The sequence below is a fragment of the Fringilla coelebs genome (assembly GCF_963513975.1).
Source record: "Fringilla coelebs genome assembly, chromosome: 13".
In the NCBI taxonomy this organism is placed as follows: Eukaryota; Metazoa; Chordata; class Aves; order Passeriformes; family Fringillidae; genus Fringilla; species Fringilla coelebs.
In genome coordinates, this window is record NC_140039.1 from 15,716,236 (window position 1) to 15,732,386 (window position 16,151).

At 40.3% G+C, this 16,151-nt stretch overlaps 1 protein-coding gene across 4 annotated transcripts in view; it reads left to right on the forward strand.

Moving 5' to 3' along the window:
* ATXN7 (ataxin 7) overlaps positions 1–16,151 on the forward strand; it is an 86,355-nt gene that overhangs the window by 57,854 nt on the left and 12,350 nt on the right. The window lies entirely within an intron of this gene.

Consider the following 16,151-nt stretch of genomic DNA (forward strand, 5'->3'; position numbering starts at 1 on the left):
TACCTGCCTGGGGCAGTGGTGCCCAGCTTTGGCAGGGCTGCCTCAGCACAGCTGGAATTAAGTGTTTTGCGGTCTGTGTGTGTGTATGTCCAAGGAGGGGAAAGAGAGGACACTGGGGAATAGCTAAAAAGGGAAATGTAAAACAAAGAACTTGAGTAAAATACATGTAAAAAGAAATAGATAAAAACAATAAGGAGGAAGCTAAATAAGGAAGGTAGGACAAAATTACCTTGGAGGAGGGAGAATGAAGTAGGTACAGTGCTGGTTTTATTACTCTGTAAGGGCTAAAAGTGGTAGAAAGGAGGAGAGGCTAAACAGAGCAAAACAAAGGCTTTTTCACAAGTTTTTCCTGTCTCAATGTTTTGGCAGAAATACTATTAATGTGGTTTTTTGTAATGCTGTGATGTTCTTGGATTTTGCACATTTTGGTGGGGGGCTCACATACTTGTTTGAGGCCAGCAAGAATGTGTCCTGCTTGAGACACATCTCCTGGCTTTATCAGGCGCTAAGCGTCTAGGGAAGTGATGGATACATACATGTGTGTGCCCTTAGTTCATCTTTTAGTTTCTTTTGCATTGCTTTTACTGTTTCTGTTTGGACTTCTTAATGTTATTCCACAATTCTCATTGTCCATACTGTGAATAATATTTTTTAGACAGTAGGATGTATATATAGCCTTCAGCAGCTTTTGCTATTAGAAGAATGTCCCCCAGGGAAGATGAGGTGTAATGTACTAGGTCGAAAAAAGTTATCACTGCTGGACCAACATAAAAACAATGTTCTGCAGAAACTTCAACTGCCACCTCTGGAAAAATAGGCAGCATTTTAAACTCTGTATTCTCACCAACAGCAATAGTGCACTGAATGGTAACCAGGCATTAGGCATGAGTCAAGCTTTCAGAAAGACTTGGGACAATATTTTTCTTACCAAGTTAAAAGAAATCTGTAACATTTTGGTTTTAGACACAGCTAGAAAGTAGCTGCTACTTACTTTAGTTGGGCATTATGTCAAGTAGTTTTCACCTGTTATTTATTTGGTTTTGATCACCAGTTTGCTGGCTTTTTAAAAAGAAACATGATACTGCCTTTAGTTTTTTTCTTCCAAGCAATCCGATACACTTAAAAACTAACATATGATACACTTTAAGTCTAGAAACTGTGTTTTTAAGATATTACCAGAAGAGGGAGTGTATAACACTTTCTATACAATGAGACCTGTAAGTTTATTGATGAAGAGCAATCAGTAACCGCTTGGCTTTAAGTTAATAAATAACTGCAGAGTCAAATTCACTTTCAAAATAATACAGTTAAGGCCACCTTTTTAAGCTTCTCATTAGGCTTAATTCAGTTTAACACTAAATAATTATATCCAAGTAATGTAAATGGCCTGGATGGCAATTCAGATTTCTAAGTGGGGTGTTATGTCTACCTGTAACAAATATTCAAACATTTTCAGTAGCAGTCTTTGATTAGCTCTTGCATTATCCAACTCTGTGAGAGCTCCATAACAGTATGGATCAATTAAAAATGTATTTTTAAAGTGTAGAAAATAAACAGGAATAGATAAATATTATATGTAATTTTATGTAAGTTTGTGATAATATTATTGTCGAATAGGCCATGATTAGCTACCTCAGGCAGTAGCAGCCAAACCTTATTATCTGCTATTGATGAAACAAATATGTAATGTAGTGTTTGTATAGAAAATTATTATTTTTACTCTAATTTGTGTAGATATTCCTGCAGTTGTTGTGCAGTTGGGAAGCAGGTTAATCTTTTCAACAATACCAAAAATTATAGGAAAAATATTTGCACCTTATGCTGGCTCTGCCGTGTCAGAGTGCTGCTGCTGGCCATAAAGGCAGCAATCCTGTTTAGTTTCACCAAGTTGCATTAGAGAAAGAAGGACCGCTGTCAAGAGATTCTTGTCCTATTTTCTGTTCTCTCTTCCCCTGATAACAAGTTGCCCAGGTTGGTATGACACTCTCCTTCTGCACTGCTTTGTACAGGATGCAGTTAGACCAGGCTCCTGCAGGGTTGAAGTCGTTCCTATATAACTGAGTTTTTCCTTGTTGTTTGGCAAGATTGTCAGAAAACCTTCAATTCACAATTCTATATGAAGTAGCTTTCTGAAAGGAAGCCTTCTCTTTTAGCCAAATCACCTTCTTATGTTTTCACTGCACAGGATTTTCTCCCTCTGCCAGGCCAGGAGCGGTTTTGTGCTGTGTCCTCCCTGTGTGACCCTGCTGGTTGCAAAGAACCTGTTTGTCATGTTTGGCTCTTGGAAAAGCCCTGGTTTCTGTGGAGCATTGTGGTGAATTCTGTGCATTAGGTAGAAGGTGTGCCTCTTTCAGGGCACCCTTCCACCTTTGAGCCTAAAACTTTCCGATGTTTGTAGATTATCTGTAGAGCTGGGTTGGAGCTGTCATTTTTATGTGATGTACACTGGGGGTTTTAAGAGCTGTTCATCACTGTGTGATGGTACATATGGCACTCATATGGAATTCATGGCTCTTCTCCTTGCTAAGAGGAAAATTGGCTGTGTTTTGTTACTGCATGGCTGAAGTTGTCACCTGAGTTCTTCAGCATTTTGGTTTTCTGCTGTATTAGGCTTCATGAAGTAATTGTTTTTACTTCTTTCACTTTTCTAGATTATAATGAGAAGCCTTATAGTACTCTGTAAAAGCTCTGGCTCTGCTCATCATTGGCATGGTACCGGCTAGCACTCATTTTCTTCAGTTTCATTTTGGCTTGCAGCCTCTGACAAGCCACATGTAACCATGTATATGCCTGGAAAGATGCCACACTGGCTCTCTCCTGGCCTCTAAGGTCAGAGGAAAGGTTTTAAAACTGCCACAGTTCAGTCCCCTCCCCATCACAGGGACATGTACTATTTGACCAAAGGTCATCATGTGGGTCACGAAGCAATCCACCAGCTAGCTTCGATAAATACCTGGGACTGCTTTAATAGCCATAGAAATTATATAAAGTTATATATGTGTGTGGTATTGCAAAGCTTGATGCTCACATCTTGCTTGTCACCGATGGAGAAGGACTGCTAGGAACTGGTCAGTGCCAAGTTTGTATCTCTGTAGGATTTGTCTCTATTCAGACTGAGGATGGGCACTGACCTTTAGGGCCATACTTACCTCCTTTTTCTGTGATTACAAGAACATATGTAGGAAGGCTGAGGTTGACAGATAGTTAGGATGTGGTGAAAGCCCTGTAGAGCTCCCGGACTGCCCTGTCCCAGTTGTCCAGGTGGCAGAGATTCACAATAGCTGTGGCTGTACACTTGAAATCTAATGGACTCGATGTCCTTTCCTAATTTTAGTCCCTGGAAATGACATAATTCTGTACAGAAACCTTTATTCTATGTGTGCACATGTGCTGCATGAGTAGCAGTTATATTTTGTTTTTCTAGTGTAAACAAGCATGTTGTGTAAGTGGAGTTGATACTAAGGCATAAAATGCTGTCACTTGATTGTGCACCAACAAGCCTGTCAAGTTGTTCCTCTGTACTCAGTCATCTATTTTTTTTTTTGGACTCGTTCCAGTTTTCTGAAACCTGAGGAACTTCTAAGCTCGCTCACTTGGAAAAGAAAACATCAAAACCCCAGTTATCTTGCCCAATATATTTGTTTTGTTCTGCAACATGTAAAACACTCCAGCTGCTGGTGAAAAAAAATCCACGCATTTCAAAATCCATTGCCTTGTGGTTCTGGAGGTTCTGGGAATTTAATTCATACTGGTACTTCAGAGCACTCATTTCCAAATATAAGGCAGTAGCAATACTTTTTTTTTTTTTTTTGTGATTTTGCTGCTCTTTTACTAAGGCTGGCTTTGCAGTGTCATGTAGCAAATTGAGGGGTTCTTTCCATGCACCCCCCCCAGCAGCAAAGTTGATTTTCAAAGTAACCACACTGGAGTCCTCAATTGATCAACTTTAAGATGTTTGATGTTGGCTCAAAGCCCATTATTCTCTTCCTTCCAGGAAGAATAATAATAGTAGCCAGTAACCAAACAATCTCTTTAAAGCAAAATATTTACAACAAAATCATCTTAGACAGTACTAAATGTAAACATAAGCAGGCTGCAGTGCAAGCAAGCCCAGCTTATGCACTGTTGATATCAATCAGATGAAATTCCTTGGAAGTCTGATTTTTTTCTATGTACCCCTCAAAGCTTCTGGGAACTGGCAAACTTATCATTACTGCAGCTCACAACTCAGTTGGTTTTTGTGCCCAGTTCTTATGCCTGCAGCCCTCTCCCTGGGATCAAGTCACAGTTTAATTCTTGCTAGTCCTTGCTCAGTTCACTGCCAGCTTTGGCACAAGCAGGCATTTGGTTTATGACACTGTCAGGCCTTTGAGTGGATGGCTCTGCTCTTTGTTGTGGACAGAGCAGATGGTGCAGAGGCTCAGACTGAGTGGTCAGGATTGGAGGAGAGGGCAGGAATGCTTTTTGCCTGTGGCAGTATTAGCTCGCACCAGCCAGTTTAAAGTGGTTGTGAAACCGGTGCCTGAGCTTGCTGAATTTTGAGAAAGGATAAGTGAGTCTTAATATGTGGTGAGGACAGTGATGCCTGGTTGTCTGTGGCTTTGTCCTGTCTGTTTTGCCATCATTCTCCCATTGCAGCACCTCCTGCTCTGTGCACAGACAGAGCTTCAGGTTTCATGTCGTGTTTTGCTTTTTTTTTTTTTTTTTTTTTTTTTTGCTGGCCAATTTAATAAGACATGTGCACGACTGGGCTGGAATGTGCTCATGGTGTCCAGCCAGCAAAGATCTTCCTGCTTTCCTTCTGTAACAGTACCAAGAAGTCCTACCTTTGCTGTGTGAATGCTGCTTTTATTGTTAATGATAAACACCAGTATCTTCAGAACATCTCCCAGCAGGGGGTGGGAGGGCACCATCTCAAATCCAGCTCTTCAGTTTTATGACAATCAGCCTAATTTTGAAATACAGAACACTGTAATGTAGACAAGTGGAACGAGATGTGATAGAGCTGCATTTATCTCAGTTCACAAAACCAGACAATAAATGTAATGCAAGTAAAAGATTGGCTGGAAAATTTTTATAAATCACTTTTCCTGGCAATGTAAAATGCGCACGATACTTCAACTTCTGGATTCTCTCCACTCCCCCAGTTTTATTTTTCTTTGTTTGTTTTCAGTTCCTTGACATTCTGCAGTACTCATTCATAAAAGGGAGCTACTGTATGTGTGTGTGCAGTGATAGCATCACAAATTATATAAATACGTTTTGTGTTTCATGTCTTCAGTGAGAAAATAAAAAAAAAAGAAGGGGTTGATGCTGTTTTTTATCTGGAGTGATAGGAAGCAAACTTTCTTCCATTGCAATGGTTTTGGCACAGTTGTCCTTCTTGGGTGATTGTGTAACTCCAAAGACCTGGAAATTGGGTTCTCTGCAGTGATTGATATCAAACTGCTTCACTCCCTCCTGCACTGTCCTGATGCCAGAGCAGGAGTCTCCTCTCTGCAGCCTCGTTCCCTGGGAGCGAGCAGCGTGTGCAGGTGGGTGTTCTTTGTGTATGGGTCTGCACAGTGCATTATTACAGCTTGCAGGGCTAATTTCAGCCTTCTGAACTCAGGTATTAACTGATGGTATGAGTGTTTATATTGAATCTAATGTTGTTGTTGTTTTGGGGATTTTTTTCAATGGCTTCAAGTATTGTTGATAGAAAATAAAACCTCTTACAATATTTATTACCAGGAAAAAAACTTACTAATTTCTTTGCCTTACATAATGGGTTGCTTTTACTACGTTAAGTAAAATTACTTCTGCATTTGTCACAGTACACTGGCAGCACATGGTTTCACTGTGCCACACGTACAATCCATCTCACGGCGAAACCTTGTGAATATTTACTGCTTAGTGTTACTCAGAAGGCTTTAGACATTGGAAAATAGGTAAAAATGCCTGGAACGAGGCAGTTGGCATATATACTCCTGCTGTAACATAAGCAGGCAAAAAATCCCATTGTACTCTCTGTGCCATTGTGTGCCTTCCCATGGGCCCAGGCTGCTCCCTCCCTGTGTGAGTGTCCCGTCATGCCTCTCCCTTCCATTCCAGCTCCTGCCTTGATGCCCAGCTGCTGGGGTTTCTTAGCAGTTGGGCTCTTTGTCCTCACCCTTACCCAGAAGGAAGACAGCTTTCTGCATTGTTCCATGCGGGAATTGCATTGCCTGATCTTGGTCAGTTTATTTGTGGAACAAGCAACAAAATAAAACTTACTTGCCCTCTTGTCCCTAAAATAAGAACGGCCCAAATCAAAGACTAAGAATTCTAGTTTCTAACAAATGCATCAGTGTTGGTTCCCCACATAGTATTTTGAAGTCAAGAATTTTGTGAACCACTAAAATCTGTTGGAGACTTACCCAGTTTTAATTATGGGTGTGAAGTAGAGGGGTGTGCAGTAGAAACAAATCCTTTAAAAACACACATGCCTCTGGTACTAATTTTAGTGGTGGAAGGAGTAGTTTTAAAAACAGCATAATCCAAGGAAATGTCTTTGTATTCCTCAGTTGTCATTAACAATTAATTGGTAGGTGACATGAGCTGTCAACTTCTTGAAATTTGGAGCCACAGAGGAGCTGGTTGTTGTCGAGTATTCTGAGTGCATAGACTTGGGAACATAAGTATTTAGTACCTGTGGTTTAGAATTTAGTATTAATTTCTAAGCTTGGTAATAGGAGCAGTAACCTCCAGGTTTCTGCAAGTTACTTTTAATAAAGAAAAAACCCCCCAACCCTAACAAAGCCCAGTCTGCTGAAATGGTACTCCCTTCTTCTGCTTTAAACCTTCTTAATGAAGAAAAGTAGTATTATAACACGCTGATGCTAATACACAAAGGTGTTTGTACAAGCCAGCTGCCTCTCTTCTTGGCAAACTTCTTATTTTAGTGAAAAAGTAATTTGCTTGGTTTTAAAAATGAATTTGTGTGTAATTTGATAAGTGAGGGAAGACCAAAAATTTCAGCTTTGATTATGGTTACTTAAAATAAGAGCAAAAGCCACAAACTGGTTTTCCCTATTCCTTTTGTCAGCAGATATGCTGTAATTTTTATAAGTGATTACTTAGGAAATGGTCCAGAAATTAATCATTTGGTAAAAATTAGATTTTACTGTCCATGTGCTGGCTTTGGGTGGAAATCAGACCTTGACAGTCAGACCTCAAAGCACGGAGACTTAGAATGTGGAGACTGATCCGGAAGTTCAGGCCAGTAAATAGTGGAGTGAATTTTTGCTGCTGGAAAAGCACAGCAGGAGTCTGTGCCAGGGTGGCAGGGACTGTGTCCCTCAGAGCAGGGGTACCCCAGGGAGCCGCAGCTCTGGGGGTGCTGGGTGTCCCCAGGCTGGGCGGCTGGTGACAGGCACGTTTGTTGGAGGAATTGTGCTGGAGCCGCTGGCAAGGCCTGGCAGCTCTCTTGGGGAATCACAGGAGCATGCACAGAGCCGGGGGCCTGGCTGTGTCTGAGCAGTGGCTGGCGGCAGGGTTGCGGGTGAAGCCGGGGCTGGGCAGAGCTCCGGGGGCACTGCTGCCCGAGGGGGGCCCGTGGCCGGCCCGCAGCTCCCGCGGCCCGCCCGGATGTGGCCGGCGGCACTGCCTGCGGGGCCACGGCGTGGAAAATCCCACAGCGAGGGATTAAACGCTGCGAGCGGCCCCGTGAGCCCTTCTGAAATGTCACCGGAGCCGTCTGGCACGGCTCCAGACGCGGGCGGGCAGCGAGCTGGCCACGGACAGGGACAAACCCCGGAGCTCTGATCCTCAGAGCTGCAGCCGGCCAGGGCTGTGCCCCACAGCGCCAAACGAGTTCATTCCCTGCGGAAACCTGAAAATCCCCAAAAGCCACAGCTCTGATGGGGAGACTGGCGAGAGAAAAAAAATAGCAATCAAACATTAGACAGCCAATTGTAGTCCCGTCAGCCCCTTAGATAAATTGTCAGCTGTTAATCAAATTGTTAATTAAAGAAACTAGTAAGCGTGTGTTCATTTTAGCTTGTTTTTCTGGGCATGCTCACCCGTGTAATTTATAAATCAGAGGGCAAACACACTGGTGTAACACTCTGCGGACGGCTGGCTGGGCAGGAGGGTCTGGGCTCCGGAGGAAATGGGAAATGCAGGCACAGCCTGCATGTGTCAAGTGCAGTCATGTTTTTCATTTAAAAGGTTAAACTGCACAAACATTTTAGTTAGCACATCCTAATTACAGCATTGCTCCATTCTTTCAAAAGGAAGTGTGAAAAGGCTGGTAATATTTAATTTGAAAGACACTATTGTGCAGGCACAGTAGGTCTGTGCCCTCATTTGACTGTATTAGTGATTTCCCTAGGATTTTGCTGCAGTGAATTTTTAATTAGTGTAAAGTTTAACGTGGTCAGTGTTTTTAAACATGAAAACAGTTGTTTTATGCCAATTGTGATTGATCGGTGATAATGAAATAAGCAGCAATGGTCTTTTTTTATCCTTCAAAACTTACTAATGCCTAAAAATATTAAATTGGGGTAAAGCAATGTAAGGATTTTACTTAAAAGAAGAAATCAAGTTATTTGCTTTCCACTGATGTTGCAAATTGTGTGTTTACATCTCAAGGCATTTCAAATTTTGGAAATTTGAAAAATATTGCAATACCACCATTGTCCTTTTCCATTGTGAAAGAGTTAAACATTTTGTGCTTAGAACCTCAGAACAGAAAGAGGGGTGCTAGCTGTGCAGGCAGAACCCCGTGCTGTTCTCATTTCTTGAGTTTTTTCCTGCTGGTGAAGGTGAGGTGCCCCTCAGTGTGGAGTGCCCTCTTTGCCAAAGGGAAGCACGTGGGTTGTCACATCTGTCGGTCACACAGGTGAGACATGGGTGTGACATCAGAGAGAGCCCAGGGAGCTTCGTCCTCACTTGCATCAGCAGAGAGGGGCTTTGTAGTTGGCTGGTTCAAATAGCCATGTACGTCTTTATATTTTAATTTTTAATCTTACAAAGCTCTTGTGTCATGGCAGTGGCTGTCACTAGTTAGTCATGCAGTACATAAGAAAAATATTTGTGCTCAGTGTCTTTTTATCCTCTAGTTTCTTAGTGACAAAATCAAAGAATGTGATTTCCTTAGCTGACATTACTATTTTCATGTACACCCTGTGATATTTCCTCCCATTTCCACACTCAAAATAAAGTCAGTTCCCTCTTGTTGATCTCTTTTGTGTGGAGAGCTTTCCATTTCCATTTATTTTATACTCATCTTCAGAATTTTGAGTTAGCTGTACCCCCCTTTGTGTTTTGGTTCACTAACAGCTTTTAAGCAAATTTTCATTGTCAGCACCTTTTCTTTCGTAGCAGAGCTGAGTGTGACAGTCAACACACAACATTTAAAGTTTGCTAAGCCAGGCAAGCATTTGGGTAGGTGAGCTGATCTGAAGTCATGACAATATTATGTGATAATTTCTTCTCAAGAACATTGTTGATGCTGAAGAGGAAGAACATGGTGTTAGAGATCTAAATCTAATTTCTGGGTAGAGAGTGGGCCGAGAGAGAGAAAAGCAGAAATTAGGTGGTGGTTCTTCCCTTTTTTCTTTGCATCTTTTAACACACCATTCTTTATTAATCTTTTGTTTACTAAAATTTTTATTAAACTTTGCAATAATGTTGGGGTGAGGTATTTATTTTGAATTTGCTTTATACCTTTTTTGAAAAACTGAAGCTTTTCTTTATAGTCATTCAGGGTAAACATAAGCAGCTGGAAAACTGTTGTCTTGTATTTTGGAGAAAGTTGACCCAGAGTGTCAAAATTGACCCCAGTGCACCCTGAGGTACTGCTGATCTGTACTGCTTACCCCTGTCTGTTTGATGCTCTTGCTTGTCATCACTGTGGCTTTTCTGGAGTTTATCTCAAATAAGAATTATTTTTTTTAATAGTGGAAGAATGGCTTACTCAATATCTGCCTTTTAATCAGACAGGTATTGTTGTGTCATTAACAGGCTACAGAGATTAGTGTTCATAGTGTGGATGTTGTAATCTCTCCATGGCCCCATTACCATCTAAGACACTCTACTGTCCTTCCATAATTATTTTGCCATATTTGTATTTCAGTGCCTAACAGATTTACAGGACAGTTACTGACCACACCTCTTGGCAAGTTCTTTGCAGAACTCTACCAGAAGCTTGGGCTTGATTGTTAAAATCCTTGGATTTGGGTTTACCTGAACTAGGAGGAGGATGGGGTGAACACCCTTCTCTGGGTTATGAGGGGAGCTGCTCCAACAGTTGGTCTCCCTGGCTCCATTTTTCCTTGTGGTTCTGCTCCATGAATAATTTAGTGTCTTGCTTCTATCAGTTTTCCCACACTGTTCTCAAGAGTTTTGCTGGTCTGAGGGGGCTCTAAATAGCTCAAGCAAAGCTGATGGGAGTATCCTTAATTCCAGTTTGCCACTACATAACGCAGAAAACCCCAGTCTGTCTGCAGGCTTGGGATGGCACTGTGCTTGATGCTTCAGGGGAAAACCCATGTATTTTACAGAGGAATTTTAAATCCTGTGGAAATTGATTACAGAACTACTTGTGTGCTGAATTACAAGGGGATTTTGAAAGGATTAGTAACAAATAAGGAAAAATTTTAAAAATTGGTTGTGGAGGGGCAGCAGTTGGGAAGGGGAGATACTTGAAGGTTATTTATTTAAAGACATTAATTTATTGTTATATTCCTAATACCCGTGTTTGCAATCTGCTCCTCACTCCTTCCTGTGGTGGCCATTTTGGCTGTCAGGGGAGGTGTGCTCGGTTTGGGGCCCTTTTGCAGCAGGTATCATAGAGGAGATGGCATTCCTGCCCAGGTAGTGTGTGTTACTAGAGAATTAAAACCCATCCTGGGTATGCTTTATACCATCAAAATCATAATTTATCATAAATTGTAATTCCATAGTTATCTCCTCTTTGAAATATTTCAAAGTACTGAAGTTGGCATTCAGAATCTTACTAGTGACGATGATCACTTTCCATTTCTCCCTCTCCTTTCTTCAATGGCAGCGACAAAACTGACCCCACTTATGCATAATTCAACACACCTTTATTGAACATATTTTGCACAGTGATCACTTGTGAGTGGATTTTAGGTCTCCAAAATAAATGTCTAGGAAAACGATAAACTTACTGTGCTGAATATTTCTCAAGTGAGGAAGTGCAAGACATAAAGTTGCATCAGTATTGCTTGGCCATTATCTGTTTAAAAGATATTGTATATGGCTTTTTCATAGTGCCACAAGCATACATGCCTGTCAGTTGGTTTCTTCTTGTGGTTTTAAACACTGATAAACTAATAATAGGAGCTGCCAGATGCAAACCAATGTTTTTTATGAAACAGCAAGACAAAGCATCTCAGGACATGACAGGTAGTACTGGTGCCCATCAGGCCTTGTTGGTCTGTCATACCGATCTCTTGGGCTCCATAAATATTCTGGTTTGTAACCTTCTTGCTGAAGTGAAGATGGCTTTGTTCAGCTGCTCTCTGTTCAGCTAAATGTGTAAGATCAAACACCACACAGTTGGAGTGACCTCATCTTGACTTAGAGTGTGCACAGAATTGATGGCATGATTAAAGGGACATCAGTGGAAGATTAAGGCAGAATCCTTGGTATCTAGGTCCCGTGATTAGAGCAGGATAATGAAGCAGCAATAAGTGAGTGAGCAGCAGATCCAGCTCCTGCACAGACAAGCAGCTGCACGCTGCCAGGGTGGCAGCAAAGGAGGAGTAATTTGCCTGCTATGCCTGTGATTGTTTTACTTCCCAGTTTCTCCTGCAAAATCCTCATGGACCTAAATTGTTTTTTATCTTTGTCATGGTGAGATCAGAGTGCTGGTGGACTAGAGCTGCAAAGGGGATTTTAGTTGCTTGCTGAGTAAAATCTGGAGCTATGTTGAGGTGCCCTTCCATAGCAGCGTCTGTTCTCTGCTGTCATGTCATGGATCTGAGCTACCTGGAGAAATGAGAAGACCAAGGCAATTAGCTCTCCGAGTCAATTAGCTCCCCATTATTCTAGGAATTAAATACTCCTACTGGCAGGAAATAAGTTTTCTATCCTCAGGTAGAAAATGTTTGTTTTAATATGCCTGTCTAAATTTCTCAGATGACAAGAGACGCAGTAGCTCAGTATGATAGAGAAAAGGACAAGTTTCTTTTAAGTTTCATGATTATTGTGCTTATACTTTGTGATACAGACATACAGACATGAAATAACAATTGCTTAAGCATAAAAGTTTTTTTACACTTTGTTTCAATATACACATCTAATCCTATAGTTTGAGGAGTACTCTAACACTTACTCTACACAATACTCTTAACCAGTGTTAACTCTCTTTCTGAATGTTCTGAAGCTCCAGCATGTCCAGCTGAACCAAACTCATGTGTATGCTGCTGGGTGTGCTTTGTACTGCAGCTGCACCAGCACTGACACAGGGCACTTTGACTTTTTGCCCAGTACTTATGTAAGGAGTCAGTATAAAAAAATGGGTTTATGAAACTTGATCTGTACATCTTGTATTTGCTGCCCAAAGCTATTAATTGATGCCCAGAGAAAATGAACAGCACGAAATACTTGCTAGCTTTTTGGAAATAAGCATAAACCTGGGAGAAATGTCCTAAATTTTTAAGATTATTGTTGCTTTTTTCTTAATTTTTTTTGTAAGCACGCAGCAAAGAAAGTGACATTTTATGAAAAATCAATTTTGTTTTTTAAAAAGGGTATTGTCTTTTAGTATAGCAATAAGTTATGATTCACAGTAAGTCCAACTCCTTGATAGAAGAGTAAGCAGTAGTAGCCAAACACAATGAGAAGTTTTCTCTCTTTTTTTTTTTCCATCTTTTTTTTTTCCTGCCCCTTCTAGGTTACTTTTTTGCATTTTGTCAGAAATGGCTACATGTTTAGTAGGAAATAGACAATGGAAAATAGGATTTTTAAACCCAAGAAAATTGGTAGCCAGACTAAGGGCCAGGTAAAGCTTTTTTTAAGCTTTGAAAGAGATCTATATTAGAAATATCTGTTTGATCAGGAAGTCCTGTGTCCTTTGGCCTGATGTATATATAATACTTGTTCAGCTATAGCACAAGAGATGCTGTGTTTTTCCATCTTGATAGTTAACAGTTATCCTGGTTGTGGAGCAGAGGCATCATTTGCTGGGATGCCATCTCTCTTCACAGTGTTGTAACTCTGTCCAGCCCTTCTTCATAGTCACAAACCTGTTGTATAAATGCAAAGGTGCTTAAGAAGGAGTTTATCCGTTAAAGTTTAGTGTTGAACACAGCTGTCATTTTAGGTCAGATTCTTTCCAGTGCTGTGGCATCAAGGAAGACTTCCTGGTTCTTTGTCCAAAGCCAAAACTTACATTTTTGTGATATTTAAAAAGCAAAACAAACCAATTTTAAAAAACCAAAACATAAAAACCCAAGCAACAACAACAACAAAACCCCTCCTTCCCCTAAATTTTAGTTTAGAATCATCATACACAGGTGCAGTAATGGGAATATCACTTTGATCTGCTATATAAGCAATCATGACATAAAGAATTCTTTTCCTCTTAAGAGTTATGTGAAGGGAAGGGATGTGATTGCCAGCTTTTAAAATTTGAAAACTGAACACCTGGAGATAGTTATATTTTTAAATGTTTTCGGGCTGAGACAGAATTAATGACAAATGGGAACTATGTTAAATTGGCAGAAGATTAGTAGAATTTATTATTGTAATATGCTTAGCATAAAAAGCATGGTGGTCTTGATTGTTCAGTGACAGTTTGTGTAGTCATTTTTCCAGTAAAGACTGTGGCAATCTCTCTGTAACTATATTCATGAGATCAAATATGCAATTCTTAACACATCTGGTTTCAAAAATAATATTAGCTTTTTCTATTAAGATGAGACTTCAGTGCTCTTCACATGGTTTGCAAAACAGTTTTTAAGTAGATCTCATTTAAAACCATGAATATTATAAAAAGACTGAAACATTAAATATAAGCATATTGTAGTAGCAGCCCTACCTCAGTTTGTATGTATGTCAACAAAAAAAAAAATAGGTCTAGGCAGGTTATGAAAAATGAGCTGAAAATTCTTCTTCTTTTGTTGATAGACAACATAAGTCGTGGTTTTGCAGAGAAGTGATAAGTGAAGATTTCACAGCCCTGTAGTGTTACAATATCTCTTTCAGAAATTGTCCCAGAATTCTAAAAAAAGTTAATTTGATGGATTTTTTTTTCCTGGGGGGGGTGTGTGTCTGTATATGGCAATCTTCTCTGACAGGTAGACTGTGAATTTGTGTGTGATCAGCCTTAGTTCTCTAGGTTTTGTTGTTTTTTTTTTTTGTTATCACCAATTTAAAACACTTTCTATTAAACTCACTTGGTTGAGTCTGCTGCTGTTAAACATTTGTGCAAATAGCAGTAGCATCTCAGTTTGCAGTTGTCAGAAGAGAAATACTGCTCTTATCCAGATAAATAGCTGGGATTACTATTTTGTCTAGTTTCTTCCTAACTGATGGAATACAAGGAGGTTGTCAGTTTTATTCTAGTCCCTTCTTTTCATCTGCTAGGTTTTTTTCAAGAAAGTAATACTCTCACTTCCTTCAGAAAGACAACGTCATCATAACAAACTCCCAGGGATTGCATTAGTCATCCCCTGGCTTATTTGAGGTGATTTGTAACTGTCATAAGCACTTGGATTTTGAATTTTCTAAATATACAGAATGTGGAAGAGTATTGAGTAATGTTTCTCATTATCTCACAGGGTGTAGCATCACTGAACTCTAATGGTCCTCAAATAGTAACTGAACAGAGCTGCTCAGGGATTCTTGCCATTGCTATAAAAAGCCATTTGGCAATAAGCACTGCGTCATACTAGAAGCATAGGCATTTCCTAGAGCATAAATATGCTAAAATATTTCATTTACAGACTCTTCAGTGGCAGCTGGTTCTAGAAAACTAAGTGGATGATTTTGATAAGTAATTGTTTTAAATACTACGATTTTAAAGCAGTTGTTCCTTGAGATGGATGATAAGTTGCTGAATTTGTTATTTTTGTCGGGCATTTCACACTTGAGTTCTCCACTTCTTAGTAATTACCAATCCACAAGTGATGAATATTTTGCAAAATTTTGCAGATTTGTTAGGTAGTTTGCACCCATTGTTGCAGTTAAAGAGAGAAACACAGGAGTTGGTTCAGTTTCTTTCTTAGTTCAAGCTCTATATTCATTCATTATTTTTCTAAGCTAATGAACACGTTTCAAGTGCTACTTCCAAATAGGTCATAGAAGCAGAACACATGTAGAAGCAGAACAGATGTACTAATTTACATTTCCCAGAGCGTTACAGGCTTCTGCACAGGTTGCACTGGACTTGGCTGTCACTCTTGGCTCTATTTGTAGCTTCATGAGTAGCCTGCTGCTTCCACAGTTCACTCAAGTCAAAATCTGTAAGGTGATCCTGATCTGTGGTGGATTTGGGCACCTCTAACAATACTTGGCTTCAAAAGAGGTGTTACCACTGCCTTTGCACTCCCCTGACAGACTTCTTGCTTGTGTGTCTTAGATCTGTGGTTTTCATTTACTTGATTGCCAGAAGTGTCTCTTAGGAAGGTGCTGATGACACAGATCCTCAAGGAATCACAGGTGTCCGTGTGACAGTGAGCACACGGTCCATTACCGTGTCTGTGTAGGCAGAGCTGGAAGCTGCCAGGTGTTCTGAGAGTTCATGGTTCTAAAGAGCTACCTTTACAATAGACAGTTATACCTGAAATGGTGCTAGCAGCATAGAAGTTTTCATGGTTTGGTGTTAATTAAAAAACACGTCCAGGTGATGGAACCTGACCTCTCTTAATTCAGATATTCAGGCTTTTGTAGAAGAGTATCTGTTCCTGCTTTTGGTGGTGCTCCTGCTCAATAGAAACAAGAGGGGAAAACCCAACCAAACAAAAACCAACCATGCTCAAAAAAAAAAAAAAATGCCCAGTGTAGGTCAATATTTGAGCTGATGTTCTCACAAGTGTTCCATACTGGAGGTCTGATATATCATACCAGAAGTTTGTCATGAAGTAAAAGTGAAAATGTTGGATTCAATATAATTTTGACTATTAGGAGGTGTACTTTCAGCTAATTCTTGTCCTCTA